Here is a 27,925-nt window from a genome sequence, read left to right on the forward strand (position 1 = left end):
GAAAGGAAAGGAAAGGAAAGGAAAGGAAAGGAAAGGAAAGGAATTTGATTTCAAGTGGAGGAAATGCAGCTATAGGGGAATCTGGAAAATTCTAATGTATGCACTTATTTTAAATGCATCTCATATAAATTCACACATATTGTAGCCATCATATATGTGTATACATATTGCTTTCCCCAATAGAATATGTTACCTTAGGATGGGAACTGTTCAGCTTTTGTCTATTCTCTAATTGATTGGCTAAGTTTTAGAAGGGTCAAGATCCAGTGGGCTCCCATCTTCACCAATGATACCACAGATCTTTGATACATGTGCCAGTCACTTGAGATACAAAGAAAATGTCTATAACATAGTCTGGTCTCAAGGAAATTTAGATCATTGGCAAAATGATATACATAATAAACAACTAAAATATAAGTTATAAAAGAATTGAATGTCTTGAAGTGGTCAAACAGAAATGTAAAGGCTCAGGGTTTACTTCTCCCTGGGAATCTGGGAAGGTGCATTGCAGGAGGTCTGGGCTTTGGAGAAAGTAAAGAATGTTAAACAGTTGAGATGGTGGAAAAGCCTCAGTTACAAGCATGGCGGATGGCCTTTAGGAAGACCAAGACTTGAGAGAACAGAATGAAATTGGAGGGAAAAGCATGAAATAAGGCCACTGTTCATAAGCTGATAGACAGAACTGGAGGGAACCTCAGCAGCCGCCTAGGTCAACCTCTTCATCTTACAAACTCCAAGGTAAGTTCCAGGGGAAAGTGTCACCCCAAATCCCACAGGTATTAAGAGGCAGAACCAGGATTTTAATCCATCTCCTAATCCCAAATCCAGAGGTTGACTAAGTCACGATGTTTAACATCAAAGAAGAGGAAAGAAATAAAGCAACAGATTTTGAGAGTGGCTGTATCTAGGGAGAGAGGTTGATTCTTTTTTTTTTTTTTGTAATGGAAGAATGGAAAAATGTATATCATTTTGCCAGTGATTGGAATTTCCTTGAGACCAGAGACCATGTTATAGATATTTTCTTTGTATCCCAAGTGACTGGCACATGTAACAGAGATCTGTGGTATCATTGGTGAAGATGGGAATCCACTGGATCTTGACCTTTCTAAAACTCAGCAGGTTAATTAGAGAATAGACAAAAATTAAAGTGTAAAAGTAGGTGGTAAGTTAGATGTTTAGGAAAGGACAGAGCTGGGCACATTTGCCAGCAGAAAAGAGACAGTAGAAAGAAAGCTGCCAAAGATGAGGCAGAAAGAATGATAAGTAGATCTAGATTTAGAGAAGATTAGAGATGAAGGGATCAAATATGCAGATGGAAAGATTAGCCATGGTGAGTAGGGGGCCAGCTCATCCTCACAGCCTAAAGGAAAGAGGCACGAGATGAGACAAGGCTCACACAGGTTGTTTTATTTTTTAATTAATTAATTTTTTTATTTCTCCTTTTTTTTAATTTAGAAAATTTTTCCATGGTTCCATGGTTCATGATTCCCCTCACCTTTCCTCCCTCTCCCAACGATGACAAGCAGTTCCACTGGGTTATATGTGTATCATTGTTCAAAACCTATTTCCATGGTATTCATATTTGCAGTAGAGGTTTTGAGGGGAGGCAGATGAGAACTGTGGGAACCTCCATGAAGTAGCAGGGGATGTCATCTGGTAAGAGAGAGGGGGTTGGGGTGGAATTGGGGGTTGAGATGTGTTTTTTTTTAATAGCCTTTAGTAACAAGTGCAACTACGATCATTTACTAAGACCTCCTGCTCTTGGGCTCTTCAAAGATGAAAATCAGGCAGAAATTCCAATTCTCAACTTCATCTATTTCAGGTGGCATAGAAAGAGGAAATTAATCTCAATATATAACCTAGAATCCTCTTCCTAAAAGTCATGAGGGACGAGGGGAATACGAAAGTAGTGATTACTTCCATTGAAATGCCTCACACTCCGCAGGCACCATCCAGAGAGAGGAAGAGAAAAACGATGGCAAAGAAGTCACAGGAAAACATGCAATATACATAAACACACATACATGTGCATGTGTGTATACATGTCTGCAGATGGGGCTAAAGGAAAAGGAGAGCGCTTTCTATTCCCGCCTTTCTTTTCCTCTTTCCTCCCCAGAGAACGTGGTCTCGCTTCCCCAGCATCACTCACCTTCATCACTGTTGTCATCCACCAGGATAATCTCCTTCAGGAGATGGGCTGGTGTGTGATTGACGGCACTATGGACGGACCGTAGGATGACCGACAGAGCCTCGTTCACGAAGATAAATATGATGGAAATCTGGGGCAGATCCTTGGAGTATTTCAGCTCCTTACACCTGGAGGGAGAAGACCAAAGCAAGCGTTAAGGAAGTCAGGCTGAGCCACCAGAAGAATCCTGGCCAAATCAACAAAGGATGCAGAGCATTCGGCTCTCTGATCAATCCATGAGGACTCATCAAGCGCCCGGTAAACTGAGCAAATAACGAGTATTTCTTAAGCATCTCTTCTATTCCAGGCATTGTGCTAAGGGCTGGAGATACAAAGGCAGAACAAAAACCAGTGTCTGTTTTCAGAGAACTTACATTCTACCCAGGAGAGACAACGTATAAACATATGCATCAATCAATCGATAAACATTTACTAAGCACCTCTCACAACCACTTCAGCTACAGTTGAAACCTGGGATACAAATATAGAAAATGAAACACTTCCTATTGTTGACTAACAGTAGCTCAGCAGTCGTGTGGATAGAATGCTTCACTTGGTGTCTGGGAATATCCAAGTTCAAATTCTCCCTCAGAAACTTGAGTCGCTGTGTAACAATGAGCAAGGCATTGAAACTCTCTCAGACTCAGTTTCCCCAACTATAAAATAGGCACGCTAATAGCACCTACCTCACAGGATTCTTGTAAAGATAAAATGAAGCAAGATTTATAAGGCAAATTACAAATTTAAAGTAATATATTATGTTTAACATTAACTACTGTTGAAGAGCTTATAATCGGTGACACAGAAATATGTAAGTATACAAAAAGATATATTTGAAATAAATTCAAGTATGATATGATGGGAAAAAAATTGGTTCTGGAGCCAGAGAAACTAGGTTGAAATCTTGCCTTTGATCCATATTATTTAATTGATCTTGCTCAAGTTACATAGTTTCTCTGAGACTCAGTTTCCCCATCTGTAAAATAAATGGATTTTGTAAAATAGGTAGTCACTGAAATCCTTTCTATCGCTAGAGCTAAGACACCACTGATCTCTGATTTTGCGGAAATCTGTCTCTCTGCAAAAGTTGTGGGAATAGCTATAAGAAAAGATAAGCAAAACGATTTCAGAAAAAGTGGGGAAGATCTGCATGAACTGATGCAGAGTGAAATAAGCAGAACCAGGGGAAGTTGTACACAGTAACAGCAATACTGTGGAATAATCAAATGTGATAGACTTGGCTACTCTCAGCAATGCAATGATCGAGGACAATTCTGAAAGACTTCTGATGAGGAATGTTGTCCATCTGCAGATAAAGAACTGTCAGAGTCGGATGGATGCAGCTCAAAGCATACTATCTTTCACATCAGTGTATTTATGATTTTATTTGGGGGTTTTGTATGAGTGTGCTCCTACAACAATGTCCAATATGGAAGTATATTTTGCATAATAATACACGTATGGCCCTGATTAAATTGCTTACCATCTCTGAGTGGGGGTAGGAAAGGGAGGGAGCAAGAAGGTTTGGATCTTAGAATTTCAGAAAATGTATGTTGATAATTATTATTACATGTAACTGGGAAAATAAAATATCTTTGAATTTAAAAAAGAGTTGTGAGAATGAACTGAAAGTGACTATGGATTAGGAAACACCCATAGCACCCCAAAACTTATACACCAGAAATCCAAGGGGGAAAATCTTGATTTCATTAATTCATTTTAGTCATTCATTATTTTTTTAAACCCTTAACTTCTGTGTATTGGCTCCTTGGTGGAAGAGTGGTAAGGGTGGGCAATGGGGGTCAAGGGACTTGCCCAGGGTCACACAGCTGGGAAGTGTCTGAGGCCAGATTTGAACCCAGGACCTCCCGTCTCTAGGCCTGACTCTCAATCCACTGCGCTACCCAGCTGCCCCAGTCATTCATTATTCAGAGGATTCATGGTTGGTTTGCACTTCCTTGAGAAACAGATCCCTTTACTGAATTCCCACCTAGAAGTAAACTTTGAAACATCCTCTCTGAAAGAGTCCTCCTTCTCTTATAAGCCTCTGAGTCAGTTTTTTTAAGTGTACAGTATCGAAGCAGAAGCTCTTTGGCAAGTAAGATGCTGAAATCTTGCATTTCTAGATAATATGCCCAAAGCATTGAAAACCGGAGCTTCGGTTGGGGGTTTGCATGAGAATGTGGTCAGGCACTGGATAGAAAGATTAGCTCAGTTCCTGCACCTCAAGCTCCTCTACTAGAAGATGGGTACCACTCCTTGTAATGCCTCTGCTTTTAATTCTCCAAACAAGGCTTTCTTAATTCTTATATCTCCTGCGGGCTCACCCCAACCCAGTTTGATGGGGAAAAAAAAACCCAGTTGTAGGTAGGCAGACCATCAGTCTTATTACTCTTTCTAATCTAGTATACTTTGCTACACCAGTATGCAGATTTATTTCCTGGTCTATGTGAATCTCTGGACATCTCTTCAGCAGTCTGAAACCTCTACTTCAACATCATTACCCCCAAACCAGCTTCTCTTATGACTTCCCTCTCTGGGAATTGGTATCATCAATCTTCTAGTCATCCGTTCTCAAGTTTCCTCCCTCTCATATGCCGTATTTCCTGCACATTCTTCCTTCAGAATCTCCCTCATAGAGGGCATCTGGTTAGCTCAGTGGATTGAGAGCCAGGCCTAGAGACGGGAGGTCCTGGGTTCAAATCTGACCTCAGACACTTCCCAGCTGGTGACCCTGGGCAAGTCACTTGACCCTCATCGCCTAGCCCTGACCACTCTTCTGCCTTGGAGCCAATACACAGTATTGACTCCAAGACAGAAGGTGAGAGTTTAAAAGAAAATTAAAAAATCAAAAAAGAATCTCCCTCATCTCTCCCTTTCCATTTCTATGACTTCTTTCAAAGTTGAATCCCTCTTTTACCACTTCATGCCAAAATTACAATTACATTCTTTAAAAAAAAAACCCTTATTTTCTCTCTGAAGACTGATACCAAGTATCAATTCCAAGACAGAAGAGAAGTAAGGGCCAGGCAATTGGGGTTAAGTGACTTGCCCAAGCTCACACAGCTAGGAAGTGTTAATAAAAGAAAATAATCGATCATATTTGAACCCAGGACTTCCTTTTTCCAAGCCTGGCTCTCTATCCACTGAGCTACTTAGCTGCCCCTCTATATTTCAGGCAATAAGGAACTTTTAAAGCAGTTTGAGTAGAGGAGAATGCTTAAATTCCTAATCAATTTGGCAGCTCCATGAAAGATGGACAGGAGACAAGAGAAAATGGATACAGGGAAACCAGTTAGGGAGCTACTCAATCATCCAAGGGAGAGATGCCAAGTCAAGGCTAGACGAACTGAGAATTTAGGACTTCTCCCTCTGCATATTTGCTCTGCCTATCCTGACTCCGTGAGGACCAGTGGCTCTAAGGGAAAAGAAATAGGGTTTGCCACCTCCCTGATTCTCTCTCTACCAATCGGTATCCTGGGGCTATAAGGCTGGATTCCTCCTTTTCCTTTAGAGCATCATCTCAGGGGTGGGGTACCTAGTTAGGCACGATCCCAGGGATTTGGGAACCTTCTGTCCAAGCAGCAGCTCAGAAGATTCTTTAAATTTTTTTTTAACTTCTTTTATTTTACATTTCGTCGACACCAAGAAACTCAGGAAAGAAATAAATTGGAATGGAAATGCAGGGCCATCCACTTTTAACAAATACTTTTTCCCCAGGTGTGAAATTGCAAAGTATATTGGAGAACCCATTTGAGAGCAAAATAGAAAGTGAGCAAGGAAGCAAGAGAGAAGGAGAAATATGGCTGTTTTTTATGCTGAATATCTTGGGTGATGTCAGGCCATATTAATCATGCCGGCAATTTTCAGAAGAAAATAAAGTTTTGTTACAATATACATTTGTGTCTCCTGGAGGAGCCCGTCCGGGGATCCATTGATCATTCCGTCTTATTCTTAGCATTCGGCTGTAAATCCACTCCTGCCGGCTGCTGGAGGGACAAGAATGGTTATTGACTGGCCTCTTTGCTGTGAGAAGGGATCATTTCATTTCCTATGTGGCAAATGCGGGGAGCAGGGCTGTCCTGATGTCATGGGGAGCTCCCTTAGGGCCCGCAGGACCTAAGAAAGGTGGCAATCTCCTGAAGAGGTCACAGGTGGATGGGCCCCTCTGTTGCTTCTCCTTCACCCATTTCATACATAATTCCCCACCTCTCGCTCCCTCCCAGTCCCGGGTCATATTTGATCCCTTTGGGATTTTTGTTGGTCATTTAGCATTGGTGATAGGGGCTGGGCCTGTGATTTCACTGGTTTAGAGAACTCCCATTTGAGAAGTCTCCTCTACCAATGAAGATTGACACCTTCTCAACTGGAACACTGAGGAGTTAAGTGACTTGCCCAAGGTAACACATCCAGGATGGATTAGAGACAGGATTTAAACTCAGGTCTTTCTGACTTAGAGATGGGCCCCTTATACAATAATGCTTCCTCTCTTGATAGCCTAAAAAGAGGAATAAAGAAGTTTCTTGGATTTGAGATGATGGTGATGATGATAAAGAGGGTGAAGCCACAGCCACCTACCTCTCAGCTTCTTAGCAGAGGTGGGAGACTATGTCTCTGCATATAAAGTTAATTTAGGTATATTAGTTACTTTTTGATTTACCCAGTTATTTATTTTTTGTCATAAAGGATGGCTCTCTAGGAGGCAAAGAGAAGAGAGGAGGACTATCCTGGCAAAGACAGATGATGTAAAAATGAAAAATGCCCAATAAAAATGTTATTTTTAAAAATGATAATGCCATATATCCCTTACATGGGTATGGGAGTAGGAAGGATTAAACACTGGTTAAATACCTGCTGCATTCCAAGCACTCTGCTAAGTGCTTTACACTTCTGATCTCATTTGTTAGGCCTTTCTATTCTCGCCCACAAGGTCAAGAATCCATGGATCCTGCAAGGTAAACTTCTGTTTCCTTTTGCTCTTTAGCCATATGCCCAGCCAAGCCTGCTGTCCATGGAAAGGAGAAATGAGAGTTTCTTGAGGAAACTAAGTCCCCTGGATATTGGATGCACCCACAATCACCTAATAACGCCATACATGTCAGTCCAAAGTAGAATCATGGACCCTCAGTCCTAGGAGAGATCTATCCACAGCCAGGAATCCCTTCTAGGTTTTGTCATTTAGATAAAGATTAGAGTTTAGGAGGAATGAGACTGGAACAGAGAAGAACATATTTGGTCCTTAAGTTACTGTCTCCCTTTGGTTTAATTCAAGAACTATTTATTAAGTGCTTACAGCATGCTATGCCAAGAGAGATGGTATGAAAAAAAGGGATTATTAAACTTTGCTTTCTTGGACCCAGAGGACAGAATTTGGATGAAAGTAGAAAAGAGTCGGGAGCAAGTAGATGGTTCAATGAATTGAGAGTCAGAGACACAAGGTCCTGCATTCAAATCTGGCCTCAGATACTTCCTAGCCGTGTGACCCTGGGCAAGTCACTTAACCCCCACTGTCTAGCCCTTACCACTCTTTTGCTTTGGAACAAATACACAGTATTGATTCTATTCTAGTTGATTCTACAATGAAATGTAAGGGTTTGTAAAAAGAAAACAGAAGAGAGATTTAAAGAAAAATTGCCATCAAAGAATTAAGTAGCTCTCCTTAAGAAATAGTAGGTTGACATATAGTGGAAAGAGCATTGGCTCTTGGTCAGAGGCTCTGGGATCGAGCTCTACCTGTGTGATCTTGGGCAAGTCACTTCATCTTCATAAGATTCAATTTCCTCATCTGGAGAATGAGAGATTTGGACTAAATGGTCCCTGAGGTCCCTTCTAATTCAAGACAAGCTGGAGAGGAGGGATTGCCTTTGTGACATTTGGGGAGCAACTGCAGGCATTAGGGACCTTTAGCCAGGTGAAGCTGCAAGGGGGAAAATGAGGGATGTCTTTAAGGACTAAAGAGCTGCTAGTGGAAGAGGGATTAGACTTGTTTCAACTGGCACCAGAGAGACACTTTCCATAAGCAACAGGCAGAAATAGTTAAGCTTAAGGTTAATATAAACTTCCTAACAATAAGAGCTTTCTGAAGATGGAATGAGCTATCAAAAGAGGTGGTCACTGATTTTACTGGACTATACATACCTGTGAGAAAGGATTTTCTTTTCATTTTTGCAGGGATAGGGGGGTTTCTCAGTGAGAGGAAGAGTCGGGGAAATCGATTATAAATGCATGAAAAAGAAATATTAAAAGAGATATATTTAAAAAAAAAACTAGAATCAGATCTCAGACTAAATTACAAAGTAGTAATCCCCAAAGCAATCTGGTCCTGGCTAAGAAATAGAGTGGTGGATCAGTGGGATAGATTAGGTACACAATACCTAGTCATAAATGACCATAGTAATTTAGTATTTGGTAAACCCAAAGATCCCTGCTTTTGGGAAAAGACCTTACTATTTGACAAAAATTGCTGGGAAAACTGGAAAACGATATTGCAGACATTGTGTATATACCAACATCTTATACTAAATACCAAGATAAAGTCAAAGTGAGTTTATGATTTAGACATAAAAGGTGATATAAGAAAAAATAGGGGTTGAAATAAGTGAATAGCTGTAGCTAATAATGGAGGAACTGGTGGTACAAGTGAGTCACCTGGGCCTGGGAGCCTGTAACTACAGTAGCAGGTGATTTGAGACTGTCAGTGATGTGTAACCTGAGCGGTGATGCTCAGTCAGTCTCCCTGTTACCTATAGGCTCCTTTAAGGTGGAGAGTGAGGGGCCCCTCCTTACTGGAGTAACTGCCTTCCTGTTGGGTGGAAGCAGAACTCAAAGGAAGTGGAGCTCGCACACTTCCTGGATACAATGAAGGCTTTCCCAGTACTCCCTTTAAAGTCAACTGGTTGATATTGTCCCCTCTCCTCAGCCCCTTAGCCTAGGGTGATGTTATAATATTCACAGAAACTCTCAGTTGCAGGCTAAGGGTTTTATTTAAACTTGAAGGGGAAACTGAGGAAAGAGGTCATAGGGTCTTGAGAAGCTGTTGCTAGGGACGGCTGGTAAATGTTGGCTATGGACCTAGAAGGTAAGGTCAGGCTGAGGGAACCAGCCCTCAGCCAGAGATAATTTAACACTGCCCTGATGTTGTTTGATCCACCAGCTAGACAGATATATTTGTTAAGTTGGTATAGGGGTGTCCCTGTTGCTAGGCTACTCTAATCTAAATCCTGCCCACTTTGCACAACCCTTCAATCTCCCTTCAACCTCCCTTCAACCTCCTGGGGTCCCCAAGGGGAAGTCAGGGGTAGCTGGTGTCTAGGTGAGGTAAAGGAAATCAGAACCTCCAGGTTGCTTTTGCAGAGGTTTTTATAGTCCTAGCTCAACTGTCAGCTCCTGGGACTGGCACCTGCCAGGCCAGAGTTCCATTCTCCTAACTGACAGAATTGCTGAGGGTAATTTTGCAAATGCAAGAGATCTTGCATAAATCCTGCATTACAGGGTGCATGGAATTGTTTACCTGTCATATCTATGGATAAGGGGAGAATTTATGGCCAAACAAGAGATAGCATCACATGTTGTAAAATTTTGATTATAGTAAATTAAAAAGGTTTGACACAAAAAAAAAAAAACCAAGATTAGAAGGAAAGTAAAAAGTTAGGGGGAAAAATGTTAATAGCAAGTATCTCTGATAAAGGCTTCATTTCTCAAATATAGAGAAAATTGAATCAGATTTATAAGAATACAAGTCATTCCCCAAATGATAAGTGGTCAAGTGAACAAATGATATGAATGGGCAGTTTCAGATGAAGAAATAAGGGCTATCTAAAGTCACATGAAAAAAATGCTCTAAATCACTACTGATTAAAGAAATGCACATTAAAACAACTCTGAGGTATTAACTCATATCTATCAGATTGGCTAATATGACATGAAAGGAAAATAATAAATGTTGGAGGGGGTGTGAGAAAATTGGAACAGTAATGCACTGTTGATGAAGTTGTGAACTGGCTCAACCATTCTGAAGAACAATTTGGAACCTATGTCCAAGCACTTTAAAACTGTGCATACCCATTGATCCAATAATATGATTAATAGGTCTGTTTCTCAAAGATATCAAAGAAAAGGGGAAAAGACAAAGGACTTAAATGTACAAAAATATTTATAATAGCTCTTTTTGTGGTAGCAAAGAATTGGAAATGGAGGGGATGCTCACCATTGGAGGAATGACTGAACAAGTTGTGGTATATGACTGTAATAAAATATTACTGACCATAAGAAAATGCACAGGATCAGACAAAAAACTAGAAAAATTTATATGAACTGATACAAAATGAAGTGAGCAGAACCAAGAGAGCATGGAAAAGAGTAACAGCAATATTGTTCTATGATCAACTATGAATGACTTAGCTCTTCTCAGTAATATAACGATTCAAGAAAATCCCCAAAAACTCATTTTGAAAAATGCCATCTGCCTCCTGAGAAAGAACTGATGGAGTCTATCTGCAGATTGAAACATACTATAATTTACTTTCTTTCCTCATTTTTTGTTGTTATGATTTGAGTTCTCTTTGACAAAATGACTAATATAAAAAAAAAGTTATATATTATGGCTCATGGAAAACATAGATTGGATTGTTTACCATCTCATGGAGGGAACAATGAGGGAAGAAGGGAGAGAATTTGTCCACATTTTTTTAAAAGAATGTTAAAAATCATTTTCACATGTTATTGGGGGAAAAAGATACAATACTAAAAAATTTTTAAAAGATAACTATACTGTTCTCTATAAAAGACAGAGATTGTTACAGATAATATTTGACTTCTACACCCCTCCCCCCATTTTTCTCTCCTTCTGCTCCTCCCATACCCATTTTCTAGGCCTCCTCACCATTCTATCATCTTATGCTTCTACCCTAGAGCATGTGATAAACTCACATAGATTCGATCTATCAGAAAAGATTCAAGTGTCTGATGTGCACCAGGCACTCTGCTAGGTGCTGGGGATACAAAGACAAATACAAAACAGTCCCTAACATCGAGAGGTTTGCCTTCTATCAATCAGCATTTATTAAGGACCTGAAAATTTATTAATTACCTGAAAAATGGGTGCTGGGGTTTACATTCTACTGGGGAATACAGCACGTGCATAGGTAAATAAACAACCAAAAAACATTTATTAAGCACCTACTATGTGCCAGGTACTATGGTGGGTACTAGAGGTATAAGGATATAAGCAAAGTGGTCTCTACCTGCGTAGAACTTCCAGTTTACCCACAGAAACAATGGATTTATGTATACCTTTAAATAGAAATACTAGATGTGAGGTGATTTTTGAGGGGAAGCCATAAGCATCTGGAGGAATCAGGAAAGGTTTCTCCATGAAGGTAGCACTTGAAAATGGCAGGGAATTCTAACAGGTAGAGGTCAGGAAGGATGGCATTCTAGGTATGGGGAAATATCAGTGTAAAGGCATGGAAACGGTAAATGCCTTTATGAGGAACAGCAAGAAGGCCAGTTTGGCTAGACTGTAGAAGAGGTAGAGTCAAGAGAAACATGGAAGAAGGCTGGAAAGGTAAAATGGGGGCTTTAAATGCCAAACATAAGCACTTGTATTTGATTTGAGAAGTCATAAGAAATCAGAGAATTGGAGAGAACTGAACAGATCTACACTCTAGGAAAATCACTTTGGCAGCTAAAAGGAGGGCAATCCAGCTAATGATGAATGACAACGGAGAGGGCAGTCTCCAGGGAGCCTTTATGTGAACTATATCATTTAATTCTCTGAATAGCCCTGGAAGAGAGACAAGGATTATTATCGTCATTCTCATTTTACCAATTACACCTTAATCCGAAACGCGACGATGGCTTCTTGCCTTCCTCAAAACAACATGTAAGAAGAAACAGAGACAAACACAGAGAAGGAAAGAGAGAGACAGACAGATAGACAGATAGACAGATAGACAGACAGACAGACAGACAGACAGACAGACAGACAGACAGATAGATAGATAGATAGATAGATAGATAGATAGATAGATAGATAGATGGATGGATGGATGGATGGATGGATGGATAGATAGATAGATAGACAGACAGACAGACAGATAGATGGATAGATAAACAGACAGAGAGACAGAGACTGAGAGAGGCAGAGAGACAGAGAGACAGAGACAGAGAAAGACAGACAGTCAGACAAACAGAAAGAGAGACAGACAAAGACATTTTGCATCCCCCGGGACTTCCACAACCCCTGACACATAGTAGGTGATTAATAAATGCTTATTGATTGACTGACTACTTACCTGTGTACATACCGTATTCCTCAGTAGAATGTGAACTCCCTGAGGACTGTTTTTCTTTTCTTTCTTTCTATATAAGCCCTTACCTTCTATCCTTGTATTAATTTTGAGATAGGAGAGGGGCCAGGGCTAGGCAATTGGGGTTAAGTGGGTCACAGCTAGAGAAAGTTGTTTTGTTTTTTTTTTAGCAACCCCAGCCCTTAGCAGTGTCTGGCACACAGTAGGTATTTTAAAAATATTTAAAATCTTTAAATTTTAAAAAAATGTAAAGTAAATTTAAAATTTCATGATTACTTATCCATGAACATAGCACATTCTCCAGTAGAACATAAACTCCTTGAGGACAAGGATTGCTTCATTTTTTTGTCTTCACATCCCTGGTAAGTGGCACAATGGGCAACGAGGTGGCGCCATAGTGTGCCACTGATGACTTTTTACCTTCCTCAAATCAACATGTAAGAAGAGAGAGAGAGAGCAAGAGACAAAACAGGGACGGAGAGACAGACAGACGGACGGAGAAACCTTGAGTCAAAAAGACCTCGAGTCAGGATCCACTTTGACTATGTTTCTCTGAAGTATTCAAGGTGTTGGCCTCTATTGATCAGGCCAGGTGATGGAGTTGCTAACAACAGAAACTGGATCGTGCTGCGTTGGTGGTCTAAGAGATCTTAAATACCTCCTACCATGTAATATTGCCTCCGACCTAGAACCATTGACATAGAATCAGCTTGGGTTCTTTGAGGTAAAAAAATGTCCAACCCACTCATTTTGCCAATAAGGAAACTGAGGCATGGAGGCTGAAGTGACTTGCACAGGGTCACAGAGGTTGCAAGTGTCTGAGGTGCCATTTGAATTTCAAATACACACGATGAGGGAAATAGTATCAGGCATTATTTACCATAAATGGTCACAGTAAAATAAGTGAATCTTAGACTCATAGACTCTCAGTAACTAAGAGAGACCTCTAAGGATGTCTAGTCCAGACCTTCATCTGAAATATTCACTACTTTTGCTTTGGAAAATTGCTAGAGACAAAACTCCGGGAGTTCCTTGTTGTTCAGTTGATTTTCAGTCATGTCCAAATCTTTAGGATCTGATTTGGGGTTTTCTTGGCAAAGATATTAGAGTGGTTTGCTATTTTCTTCTTTGGGTCATTTTATAGATGAAGAAACTGAGGCAAATGGGGTGAAGTGATTTGCCCAGGATCACACAGCTCATAAGTACTTGGAGTTATATTGGCAGAGATAGTGGAGTAGTTTATTGTATTCTTCTTCAGCTCATTTTACAAATAAAGAAACCGAGGCAAATAGGGTGACGTGATTTGCCCAGGATCACACAGCTCATAAGTATTTGGAGTTATATTGGCAGAGATAGTAGAGTAGTTTTTTGTTTCCTTCTTCAGCTCATTTTACAAATGAGGAAACTGAGGCAAATGAGGTATAGTGATTTGCCCAGGGTCTCACAGTTAGGAAATGCCCGAGTCTGGATTTGCACTCAGATCTTCCAGATTCCAGATCTGGTACTCTGTGCTCTCTAAGTGTTCCAAGAGGGAGGAATCACTGACACCTGAGAACAGAACCTACTGGGGAATCATAGCACAGTCCTGCTTGTATGAAAGATATGAGAAGCCAAATGGTGAGCATGTCCTCACTTTTTCATTCCCATCGATTAACGGTATCGCCAGAGAGATGACAAAATTCATTAATAACATACAAGAGAGCAAGGATGGGCTTGATAAAGTCGTATATTAAGTGTGTAACGTCCAGCTGTCTCATTCAAGATAATTCCCTACTCAGACGCTGATTCCAGAGTCCATGCAATAGATCTCAGAGACCATCTAATCCAACACCCTCAATTCACAAATGAGGAAACTGAGGTTCTGAGATTTTGAGTGACTTGCTCAAACTCATTTAAATAAAACCTAGCAGGGCCAGAATTCAAATTCAAGGCCCATCATTCTCATGTCACCAAAACTTTATTATCTTCCACTTATCGCAATAGCATAGTTGGAGAGAACCTTAGAAGATATCTAACAAACTAATGGAAGCAAGTCAGGAAGACCTTTTTCAGCTTCAGTTTCCTCATCTGTAAAATAGCAATAATAATTCACTATCTCATGGTTATTGTGAGAAGTAAATGAGCTAGCATGTTAAGCACTTTATAATTCTTAAAGGACTATATAAGCATTATCAATCATATTATTATTACTTATATTAATAATAAAAATATTTCAAAATATATTTCATATTTAAAATTGTATTTTAATATAAAATATTTAATTTTAATTTAATTTAAATGCTTAAATTTAAAATATATTTTTACATTTTGAAATATAATTATAAATATTTATTTATAAATATAAATATATAAATACAAATAAATACTTAAATAAAATATATATTATATATAAAATAAATTAAAATAAATAATTAAAATAAAATAATTAAAGATAGAATAATTATATTAATTATTTGCAAACAAAGCAAGTGTCAATATGGGCAAATAAGCCCATAAACCACAACCATTATACCACACATACACAGGCTTTAATCAGAAAAAGGCCAGAGATAGGTAACTATAAACCTACAGCAAGCCTAGAAGGCAAGAGGACTAAGAACAGAATACCACAGAACTCTAGAACCTCTAGTATCGTGCTCTAAGATTCTAGAGAGGGCCCCAAAGAGGCCTGAAATCCAGGGTGGCCTAATTCTATGAGGTGGAGGCCAAGGGGCAAGAACCTAGAGATCCACAGCAAGACCAAGTAGACCTCTCCATCCCAACCAAAAAGGTCAACAGGGGGCAAAGGATGGCCCTGGCAAAAAGTTGAGGAATTAAAGATGGAGATCACCTTCAAATCAAAGAAAATACCAGCTAATAGTAATTTATAAATATACCTTTATAGGGGTGTGTGTGTGTGTGTGTGTGTGTGTGTGTGTGTGTGTGTGTGTGTGTGTGTGTGTGTATAAATCTAGAGATTTCTTTCAGAAGAAGAAATCAAAGCTATCGATAGTTACAGGCTGGATTCTAGACCTATTCTCTTGGTCTTGCCCTCTTGCCCTCCTTCCAATTTTGTTGACTCCCTGGTTCCCTCAAGCTTCCCAATGGCTCACCCCAACAACTAATAAATGGTGCCTTCTTGACCTTCGTCTTAACCTTCTGCCTGCCAAACATTTATCTCACAGATACCAAATTACTCCTCGACTTCATTTGTTTAGAGACACTTTGGCTTATTTTGATTTCCAGAGCCTTCGGACTATGAACTTTGACTCCTTTTTGGCTCTTTCCCAGGACAGATGCTCCAGTTAGGTGGCCCTGTCCAGTGGCTGACATAAAAGAACACTACTTTTTCAGGACCAGGAAAAATCCTCTCATCAATCCTAAAAAGCAAGTTAGTGGACTTCTCTGCCTTTACAAATGTGGGAACTAGGGATGCCTAGAAGCTAAACGGAGAGGTGGGTGTCTCCCTCTATCCACATGGTAGGGTGGCCATGGAATTCACAAGAGCTGGATTCCCAAGTTTGTGCTTAGCAAATGATTCACTCTAGGGGAAATGCAGAACCCTGGATTTGATTACTGGACATTGAGTTGGGAAACTGTAGGTTTAAATCCCACCTCAGACACTCACAAGCTAAGTAAATAATCCTAGGGAGTCCCTTCAGCTCTCTAAAACTCAGCTTCCTCCTAGGTGAAATGGAGACAGTGATCTATCTACCTTAGACAATTCTTGTGAGGTTCAAATGAGATAATATTTGTTTTTGCAACTTTGTGAACTTGGAAGCAGTACAGAAAGATAAGAAATTATTCTTCTTATTTATTGTCATTCTCCTTGTTTCCCAAACCCCCTATCTATAGGGGTGGTAGAGACCAGTGAATGGGGGTGTAGAAACAACAAGATAAGGTCAATAAGGATCACGTAGGGATATGAAAATTTATGCAATGCTGGATTATAGACCCAAAACTAGTAGGAATCTCTGGATGTTTGTTTATTGTTTTTTTCCTGTTAAATTGTAAGTTCCTAGAGGAATTCCATGTGAACTGGAACAACCTCCAGGAATTGATGCAGAGTGAAAGGAGCAGAGCCAGGAAAACATTGTACACAGAAACCAATACACTGTGGTAAAATCAAACATAACCGACTTCTCTACTAGTAGCAATGCAATGACCCAGGACAATTCTGAGGGATTTATGAGAAAGAAACACTATCCCCATCCAGAGAAAGAACTGTGGGAGTGGAAACCCAGAAGAAAAACAACTGCCTGATCACATGGTCAATGGGGATATGATTGGGGATGTAGACTCTAAGTGATCACCCTAATGCAAATATTAATAATATGGAAATAGTTCTTGATCAATGACCCATGTAAAACCCAGTGGAATTATGCATCGGCTATGGGAGTGGGGTGGGAGGAGGGGAAAATGTTTCTTAATTAATCAATTAAATAAAATTTTAAAAAATTATAAGTTCCTTGAAGGCAGGTACTTTCTTTTTGCATCCCCAGAGCTTAGTATAGTGCCTAGCATATAGTAGGTACTTAATAAATGATGTTTAATTGATTGGTTCTCAGAGTCCATCTAAGTCATTGAATCACAGATTAAGCTGGGAAAGGACCTTAGAGGTCATCTGGCCTGTGGTCTCCCATGTTACAGATGAGGAAATCAAGGCCCAAGAAAAAATGTTCTTCCTTCAACCTAAAAATTGGTCCACTTACTCCCTCATAGTCACCTAACCCAGTCTTTTTTTAGGGAGGAAGGTAGAAAGAGATGGGCTCTTTTCTGTTAATCAAACAATCAACAACCAGTGAATGTCTTCTCTTGAAAGGCAAAAGTAAGAATACACATACAAATAATTATAAAATAAATGGAAAGTAAATAAAAGAACAATCAAGAAAAATAAACATAAAATATAAATATAAAAAAATAATAAATAAACTGAGGAGAAAGGTGCTAGAAATTGGGGGATCTCTATAGACCTAATGTAGGAGGTAAAGATTTTGATAATGTCAACAACAACAGATAGTTTTTTCTCTCAATGTTAACCACAATAAAATAAGTATTTGAGATAAAGGCTTAAGTTAAGTATATTCAGGTTGAGGAACAAGTAGGAAATTTTATTTTGATTATTAAAATATTTTTTTAAATCTCTCATTATAAAAATGTTGCTGCTATTCAGTTGTAATGTCTAGCTCTTCATGATGCCATTTAGAGTTTTCTTGGCAGTTATACTGGAGTGGCTTATCATTTCCTTCTCTAGCTCATTTTATAATTGGGTAAACTGAGGCAAACAGGGTAAAGTGATTTGTCCAAGGTCACATAGTTACTAAGTATTTGGGGGTTTTCTTAGCAGAGATACTGGAGTTGTTTGCCATTTCCTTCTCCAGCTCATTTTAGAGATGAGAAAACGGGGCAAATAGGGTGAAATGTTTTGCCTAGGGTCACACAATCCATAAATATTTGGGGTTTTCTTGGCAAAGATACTGGAATAGTTTGCCATTTCCTTCTTCAGCTTAGTTTACAATTGAGGAAACTGAGGCAAAAAGGGTGAAGTGACTTACTCAGGGTCACACAGCTAGTAAGTGTCTGAGACCAGATATGTACTAGGGTCTTCCTGACTTCAGGCCCAGAACTACATCCTCTGAGCCACCTAGCTTCTTATTTTTAAGTATTTTAAGTATTTACAAAATATCCATATAGAAGACAACAGCAAAGGCAGCTAAAGGAAGTTGAATGCCAAAGTAGGGCGCAGTCCTATAAAAAGAGTATCAGAAGGGCTAAAGCTCAGCAGTAGCTCAGGCTGGTGAAGAAAACTAAGAATGGGTGGGAAGGGCTTTGTTTTGTGTTGAGCTAAATTTGGTAAAGGAGGATGATCAAAGAAAAGATATGAGTGTTGCTTGGGGAAGGTGAAAACCGATGAAGGACAGAAGGCTGAACCTTATTTTGCTTCTTTTTTCTCAAGACTGACTGACCTCTGGATTGGAAAGGACAAAATTAAAAAGGCAAAAAAGGAGTTGAAAGGAAAGCTAAGGAGGGAGACAGTAAGAGAGCACTTAGCTGCCTTTGATGAATTTGAGTCTCTGGGTCTATGTGACAACATCCCATGCTAATAAAGATCTGCCCACCATGACTGCTAAGCCACAGTCGAGGCTCTTTCAGAGATCACAGAGAACAGGAGAGATGCTCCAGGACTGGAAAATGGCAAATTATCCAATTTTCAGAAAAGGGAAGAAAGAAGAAGTATCTTTAAGGCCCAGGCCACTCAGTCTGACTTAAATTAATGGCAAAATTCCAGAAGCCATTTCTAAATGAACATCTAGAGAAGGAAACAATGGTCAAGAAAGAACCAGTTTGGTTGGTCAAGGAAGAAAGAAAGAAAGAAAGAAAGAAAGAAAGAAAGAAAGAAAGAAAGAAAGAAAGAAAGAAATTCTCCCTTTGGGCAGGGTTAAAAAAAAAAAAAGATAAATGTCCGGAGTGGAGATATGATGCTTGCTTTGCTCTTGCTATGAAATGATCAAATTTGAACTTCTTAACTATTAGAGTTATCTCAAAATTCCCAGCCTGAGGCACTTAAATTTTATGAACCTGGGCAAGTCATTCAATCATATTTGCCTCAGTTTCTTCATCTTTAAAATGAGTCAGAGAAGGAAATGGCAAAACACTCCAGTATCTTTGTCAAGAAATCCCCAAATGAAAAAAATCTTTATAACAAAAACCTCTGACAAAGGTCTAATTACTCAAAAATATAAGGAGCTAAATCAATTGTACAAAAAATCAAGCCATTCCCCAATTGATAAATGGGCAAGGGACATGAATAGGCAATTTTCAGATAAAGAAATCAAAACTATCAATAATCACATGAAAAAGTGTTCTAAATCTCGTATAATTAGAGAAATGCAAATCAAAACAACTCTGAGGCACCACCTCACACCTAGCAGATTGGCTAACAACAGATTGGTGACAGCAAAGGAAAGTGGTGAATGTTGGAGGGAATGTGGCAAAATTGAGACATTAATGCATTGCTGGTGGAGTTGTGAATTGATCCAACTATTCTGGGTGGCAATTTGGAACTATGCTCAAAGGGCTATAAAAGTCTGTCTGCCCTTTGATCCAGCCATACCACTGCTGGGTTTATACCCCAAAGAGATAATAGGGAAAAAATACTTGTACAAAATATTTATAGCCATGCTCTTTGTGGTGGCAAAAATTGGAAAATGAGGGGATGTCCTTCGATTGGGGAATGGCTGACCAAATTGTGGTATCTGTTGGTGATGGAATACTATTGTGCTCAAAGGAATAATGAACTGGAGGAATTCCATGTAAACCAGAACAACCTCCAGAAATTGATGCAGAATGAAAGCAGCAGAGCCAGGAGAACATTGTACACAGAGACTGAAACACTGTAGTAAAATCAAATGTAACTGACTTCTCTACTAGCAGCAATGCAATGACCCAGGACAATTCTGAGGGATTTATGAGAAAGAAACGCTCTCTACATCCAGAGAAGGAACTGATGGAGCAGTAACACAGAAGAAAAACAACTGCTTGATCACATGGGTCAATGGGGATATGATTGGGGATGTAGACTCTAAACGATCACCCTCATGCAAATATCAATAATATGGAAATAGGTCTTGATCAATGACCCATGTAAAACCCAATGGAATTGTGAGCTGGCTATGGAAGGGGGGTGAGAGGAGGGGAGAGAAAGAACATGAATCATGTAACCATGGAAAAATTATCTTAATCAATTAAATAAAATTTAAAAAAAAAGAAATCTCCATATGAGGTCACAAAGAGTCAGACGCAACTGAAAAACAACTAAACAACAATGAAAATTCAACAGGTTGCCTTGAATGATGGGGGCTTTCCATTTCACTGGGAAATCTTTAAGTAGAAGCTGGATGATTCTTTGTTGGGTACATACCCAACAAAGAATCATCCAGCTTCTGGTCTCATTGGTCAGTTCTGAGTCTGACTAGATGGTAATGAGATTCAGTCCAAATGTAGCAACCCATGATTCCAGAATTACCATGTTTAATTAAATATCACTATTTCATTATTTATTATTATATGATTAATGTTATATGATTAATAATATAATTTAGTTAAATAAATTATTAAATGCGCCACAATATCAATAAGTTGAGAGAGGGTCTAACGAGGCGAGACCAGTATGGTGAAGGGTCTCAAGATTATGCCACTGGAGGAACTGGGGTTACTTCTCCTGGAGAAGATAAGGACAGGGGCAGGGAGTAACAACTGCTTTCAAGTATGGGCTGCCATAAAGAAAAGAGATTAGTATTGGTCAATTTGGCCCCAGAGGACTAAATTAGAGACAAAGGGTAAAAGTCAAAGAAAAATATATTTAGCCTCAGTGAAAGAGAAGATGCCCGTCCCAAAGAAGAATGGACTGTCTCAAGAGAGAGTGGCCTCTCTCCCAAGTGGAGACTGGATGGCGACTTACTGAAGAGGATGTAAACGGAATTCTTCTTCTGGGGCAGCTTGTTCTATGTAGTTTCTGAGATCCTTTCAACACTGCTTCTGAGATGCTGTTAAGTATTTTTTTTTATTTTAAAGGGTCCACAGACTTCTCTCCTAATAAAGGGAATATAATCCCAGATAAATGACTCACTGAAGTGAGGTGTCTGTTCCAATTTGATCATTCAGAATTTTGATTTGCCCATCTGTCTGTTCCCATGCCCATCTGTGTGTACCCGTGCAGAGTGGCACCATTTCTGTAACTTCTAAGTCTTCCTGAGTTTCCTAGGAGGCCCTGAAAGTATATGTAAAATGGCAGGAATGACTTGAACTTGAACTCAGGTCTTCCAGTGTTGAGGCCAGCTCTGGATTCACTAGTCACAATGCCTTTCACATCTGGCACATAGTAGGTGTTTCATGAATGTTGCCTTTTGATAAAAGGATAAGGCTGGACTTGTGGCTCCCAGTATGAGCGTGCCTCTCAATGTAATGGAATTTCACTGTTACAGGGAATTCTTGGATGAGAAAACTCCTAAAAATGCAAGTTGGTACCTTCTCTGTAACTTACAGTCTCAGAGAGCACTTTGGCCGTTATGTGCCAGGAGGAAGACTTGATATCTTTGCCCCAGTGTCAGCTCTCTAGCTGCTAAAATGATGAAATAGTGCAGAGGGATGCTAGGTGACTCAGTGGATAGACAGTCGGGCCTAGAGATGGGAGGTTCTGAGTTCAAATCTGACCTCAGGCACTTCCTAACTGTGTGACCGCACTTAACTCCAGCTGCCTAGCCCTTACCACTCTTCTGCCTTGAAACCAATACATATTATTGATTCTTAAATGGAAAGTAAGGGGTTTTCAAACAAAATAATAACAAGGGGGCAGCTAAGTGGCTCAGTGGATAGAAAGCTAGACCTAAAGATGAGAGGTCCTAGGTTCAAACATGACCTCAGACATTTCCTAGCGGTGTGACCCTAGGCAAGTCACTGAATCCCCATAGCCTAGTCTTTATTGCTCTTCTGCCTTAGAACCAATAGTTAGTATTTATTCTAAGATACAAAGGTTTAAAAAAATAATGTAGAGAAGCCCATGAAAATATGAAGTGAGTGGGATGAAAATAAACATTTAGGACAAAAAGACAATTCATTTTTCAGTTGGGGTGATCTAGGAAGGTTTCAAAAAGAAGCAGAATTCAGTTGGGTCTTGAAGGGGAGACTACAATGGAGATACGAGTATGCAATAACAGCACCTCTCAGCTTAGCTATGTTCTTTCAAATGATTCCACAGGGGTCTGTAAAGGTTCTTTGGCAATTCCCTCATGGCACAACTTTGCTCACCAGCCCTCTCAGTCCATGAACCGAGGAGAAACTTAAGTAAACCAAGTGAGAAGATGGAAAGAATCATGCTAGGTCTTTGCTGAGGCTTACCTTGCAGCAGCAGCAGCAGCAGCATCAGTAGCAGGACCATTTTCAGGGGCTCTCTTCATTTTCAGAATGTTTTTAAACACCAAGAGCATTAAACTCATTAATAAGGGCCCTTTGGCGAGGTTCCAGGGGATGCTTGCCTCAACAGAGCATCTAACAGGACCCCATGCAAGGTCTCCTGCCTCAACAAGCAGATTCTGGAGGGCTGATGAAAGCCAAAGTGAAGCACGTGCCAGAGAAGCTTGTGGGAGGGAGGGGAGCAGATGGGGACTATGCACACGCTATAGGTAGGTGGCTTCAGAACGCACCACTATTATTACATCTTAACCCAACCTCAAAAAAAGGCTTGTTTGTTTTTTACTTTTTTAAACAACAACAACAAAAAAACACTTTTGGCAAACTGTGACTTTGTCTTCCTTGTTCTCCCTTTTAATGTTGTTCACAGAAGGAGGTGTTTGGCTTTTAGCCCCTGCATCCCTTTATATCTCACAGCTCTATTAAGCAGGGTCCACTGAACCACCCACTACCTGTGCATTTGGCCCCAACTCAAGCCAAGAAAGAAGAGGTCAAGAGAAGCCTCCAACTCGCCAACTCATCTTGGCTGGTCAAAGGATCTGAGCTGTAGAGGTGGAAGGAACAATCGGGATCATCTCATCTCATCCTCTGACTTTACAGATTAGGAAACTAAAGGCAAAACCTATTGAGCAGCAAATAGTAAGAGGAAGAGGAAGAAGTCAATCTTAGGTTCTTCGAATCTACATTCTAAGCTTTCACGTGGCGCACACTTTGTCTCACTGCCCCCAACTCCCAGAGCATCAGCAGGTCACTGACTCCTTTCCCACTTAGGGTTGAAGGGGTGACCCTGAGAGGTTGGAAATAGTTTCACTAAGAAAGAGCATTCACTTGCTGATTAGTGTTTTCCTTACCGATTAGCCAATTGATAACCATTAGCCAGCAAGGGTTAACTTTTACTCAGGAGTATTTAGTAAGGTAAGAGGGGGCAGCAAGGTGACACAGCGGACAGAGTGCTGGACCCTGAGTCAGGAAGATTCATCTTAATGGGTTCAAATCCAGCCTCAGTCACTCACTAGCTGTATGACTCGGAAAAGTCACTTAAACTTTTTTGCCTCAGTTTCCTTATCTGTCAAATGAGCTGGAGAAGGAAATGGAAAAGCACTCCAGTATCTTTGCCAAGAAAACCCCTAATTGGATCCTAAAGATGTGGATGTGACTGAAAAAATAAAATTCCCAAATGGAATCAGGAAGAGTCAGATACAACGGAAATAAATGAACCACAAAAGTATGGTAAGAATGACTGGTATAAAATGTCCTGCCCCCAAACTGAGGGCTGATTCTCTCCCAGGAATCCTGAGTATCCAGGGGAAAGGAGGCTCCAGTTCAGAGAACACGTGTGCAAAGGGGCTATTCATAGCTCCTGATTCCTGGAAGTCTTTTTCTAGCTTCATGATGGCTTCACGAAGTTCCCCTGAAGTGTGTAGCTCACTCACTACTACGAACGCTGTGAAGTCCTCAAGCTGCCTTTCTAAAAAGCCTTTATGTGCTCAGTCCACTAATGCTCCTAGAAGACTGCTACTAATGCCATGGAAAATATAACATCTTCGGGGCAGCTGGGTAGCTCAGTGGATTGAGAGCCAGGCCTACAGACAGGAGGTCTTAGGTTCAAACCCGGCCTCAGCCACTTCCCAGCTGTGTGACCCTGGGCAAGTCACTTGATCCCCATTGCCCACCCTTACCAATCTTCCACCTATGAGACAATACACCGAAGTACAAGGGTTTTAAAAAAATTTTTTAAAAAAAATATAACGTCTTTTGGTGTTTTGAAGTTCATAATGTCATACTCTGGTCAAGAAGGATAAGAAGAGGCAGAGTCTCTCTTCATTTGCCCCAAGTGATTACTTCTCAAAAATTTGGCTGGAACCATTCCACCACGGAGTTGGTCTACTGGAAACACTGGAAGGGTCAGGGTGAAGAAAGACAGATAGAGGGAGGGATAAAGTAGGAAGATGTGGGAGAGACAGACAGACAGGCAGATAGACAGAGAGACAGATGACAGAAAGAGACAGAGAGAAAGACAAAGACAGAGAGAGAGAAAGAGAGAGAGACAGGGAGAAGGAGAGAACAAGTATCAGACATTGTGTTAAACCTTGAGGATACAAATACAAGTAAGACAATTCCTGCCTTCAGAGAACTTATATTCCAATAAGAGAAGAAAAATATTTCAAAGGGAGTTGGATTCCTTGTTTAAAACTCCAGCATTAGGGCCAGTGGATTGAGAGCCAGCCCTAGATTTGGGAGGTCCTAGTTTCAAATTTGGCCTCAGATACTTCCAAGCTGGGTGACCCTGGGCGAGTCACTTAACCTCCATTGCCTAGCCCTAACGGCTCTTCTGCCTTGGAACCAATACATGGTATTGATTCTAAGATGAAAGATAAGGGTTTAAAAAATAAAATAAAATAAAACTCCAGCATTTCATGCTTGAAAGGAACCTTGGAGGCCATCAGAAGCTGTTAAGTGTATCTTCTACTCACAAAGAATCACCCTTTACACTTTTGGAGTTGTACAGTCATCTGTATAACATTTGAAAAATCCCAGTGAGGAGGAACCAATGCCTTTAAAATCAACCTATTCTATTTGGGGCCATTGCTAATGGTCAGGAAGTTTTTCCTTATAGAAAGAAGCCAAAATCTGCCCCTCTTCAACTTCTGCTTATGACTCCTTGTTTGCCTTCTTGAGCTAAGCAGAATAATATAATTGCTCTTGAACACGAGGGCCTTTTGAATACTCAAAGACAGCTTTCACACTCTTTAGAATTCTCCTCTCTTCCTGGCCACAGTTCCCCCAGATTCCTCAACCATCTTCACATGGCTTTGTCTCAAGGCTAGTTCGGTTTGTTCTAGAACAAAATGGATTGGAATGAGAAGTTGAAGGTGACACCTAGATTGCAAGCCTAAGGGGTGCTGGGATATGGTGTTGCCCTCTACAATAATGGGAGTGGGGCTAGAGTTTGGTAAAAAGATAATGAATGCAGTTTGGAGCATGCCAAGTTTAAGATGTCCATGAGGATATCCAATTTGAGATGTCTAATAAGCATCTTAAGAGGCAATTCAGGAGGTCAGGAGAGAGGTTGGGCCTTAGATAAGCAACTCTAAGAATCATCAACACAGAGAGGGTCACTGAAACCAGGAGAGCTGAGGAGATCACCAGCTGAAACACTGTAGAGGGAGAAGGAAAAGGCCCTCAGGGAAACCCACCTTTAGTGGGTATGTCTTAGATAAAAATGCAGCAAACACCATTTGAGAACTGATGAGCTAAGGAGGAAGAGAATCATGAGAGAGTAGTGTTAGAAAAGCATCAAAAAGAGAGTGGTGGACAGGGGCAAAGGCTACAGAGGCCAAGAAGAAGAAAAGGTCATTCTATTTGGTAATCAAGAAATCACTGATCACTTTGGAAAGAGTAATTCCAATAGAATGATGAAGTTGGAAGCTGGGTTGTAGAGAACTAGATATGAAATGGGAGGGAAGGAAATGGAGCTGCCTATTGTAGATGGTCTTAAGGAGTTGAGCCTGTGGGGCTAAAGGATTGTAGGTTATGGTGAGGATGAAGAACAAGGTTTGAGATTGCAAGGCAGAGAGAGAAGCTAAATGGCATCAGATAAGGGAGTTTCGAGTTCATGAACATGGAAGTGTTGTATTTATGGGTGATGGCAAGATCAATGATAGGACCATCTTGATGTATGGCTGAGGTGGAGGAGCAGGCAATATGAAAGGGGTAAATTGAGGAACTATGAGGTGGGTGTTTAAGTGGGCATTAACTTTATGTTGAAGTCTTCTAGCCTTAGGGAAGGAGTCAAGAAAGAAAGGCTGTGAGCCACGTTCCAAAGGCATTCTAAAGGTCTGAAAAATAACAGACAACAGAATTTTGATTGGATAATAAAGATAGTGTGAATGGCAAAGGAGGAGAGATTACTGAATAAAGGTGGTAGAGCGAAAACCTAGAAGTGACAGTGGGGGACAGGAAGTATACCAACTACTCCACCTCAACCAGTAAAGCAAATGAAACGACGAAAAGTGAAGCCAGTGGTGGAGAGGTAGACCAGGGAAACTATGGGGAGTCAGGTGTCAATGAAAGCCAGAAGATGGAAGAAGTGGGAAAGAGGAAGATTTAAGAAAGTAAGAATACACGCATGTATTCCAGACAGCAAAGTAGAAGGACTTCCACTAGATTTAGATTTCGAATATTTAGAATAAAATATTGTTTTTAAATTTCAATTCCAATTTCGATTTAGAATAGATTTAGGACAAATCTATTATTTAGATTTAGAATAAAACGTTGTGAGGACTGAAAGAAGAGTGGTTGAGTTGAGAAGAATAGTATAACGGTTAGGGTTAGTAAGATAGTGGGATGGAGAAAGATGGAGAAAGGGATTTGAATGACGACAACTCAAGGTTTAGAATCACTTGTATGGGGAGGGCTTGACCCGAGTAGAAATTTGTTACTCATTAAGGAATGAGTTTGAGGAGATTTTCATTGTCCGTTAAGAGTTTGAGTTGCCTTGTAGACTCTTTTTAAGCCAACTAGACCCAGATGCATGATGTCTATAAATGCTATCAACTATCTCTTCACAGTGTTTCCCTTATACATCATCACAATACTGAAGAAGCTCTTTGATGGTCTCCATATGGAGAGACGCCTCCTTAGTTTCCTCCATGTGGAGACATTCTGGGCATGCTTCAGATCTCCATTATGCTATTAACTTAAATGGCAGAGCCAAAATAGGAATCCCATCTCCAGACAACCCATCCAGCGCTCTCTCCATTGAATTATGCCATTCCCTCAAGAACAAGTTGAATTGGTCTGCATCACTTTTTCATCCCCCCACTCACCCCTAAAAGAGCATTTTATCTTGACTTGGTCCTACCCTCTGTCACGGACTGCTCATCCATGCTCTCCCGGGGCTGTCCCCATCCTGCACTTCTCCTCCCAGTTTCTCACCCAAACTCCACTGAATCCTCCCACCCAGGGCTGCCAACTTTTCTCATTCTGTGATTAAGATTGTTCAAGATCTCAATTACACCATTGGCAGCAATGCCCTGAAGCACTTAGGGCACATTTGTTCGAAAGATTCCATCTTCTTTCCTGTTCCCCCACCCCGAAAAATGGCACGAGGGTCTCTCCAGGGTTCATTTTTTAAAAGCTGCTCAAGGCAGACACATCCAGCCATCTGATATTCCTTTTTCTCTCTTCCTTGTCAGCATCCCTGAGTGCTAACTGAATCATTTAGCAATCACATCGCTGGCAGAAATAGGCGTGGGACTTCACAGGGAGAAATGCAAAGTTTGCTTCATTTTGGCTTTCAAGACCAGTCTTCCCTTTTAAGATGAATCGTACCCCGTGCCTCTCCAGCTCCCTAGCTGGGACCCCTCACATGAGAGTCTCCAGGACAGACTGCCAGCCCCAGGAGAGGAAGGAATTCACTAAGTCCTCCATCACACCTTCTCCACCAGCCAGGATGGACACACAGCCATGCCACAAA

The sequence above is a fragment of the Gracilinanus agilis genome, chromosome 4, assembly GCF_016433145.1.
Source record: "Gracilinanus agilis isolate LMUSP501 chromosome 4, AgileGrace, whole genome shotgun sequence".
In the NCBI taxonomy this organism is placed as follows: Eukaryota; Metazoa; Chordata; class Mammalia; order Didelphimorphia; family Didelphidae; genus Gracilinanus; species Gracilinanus agilis.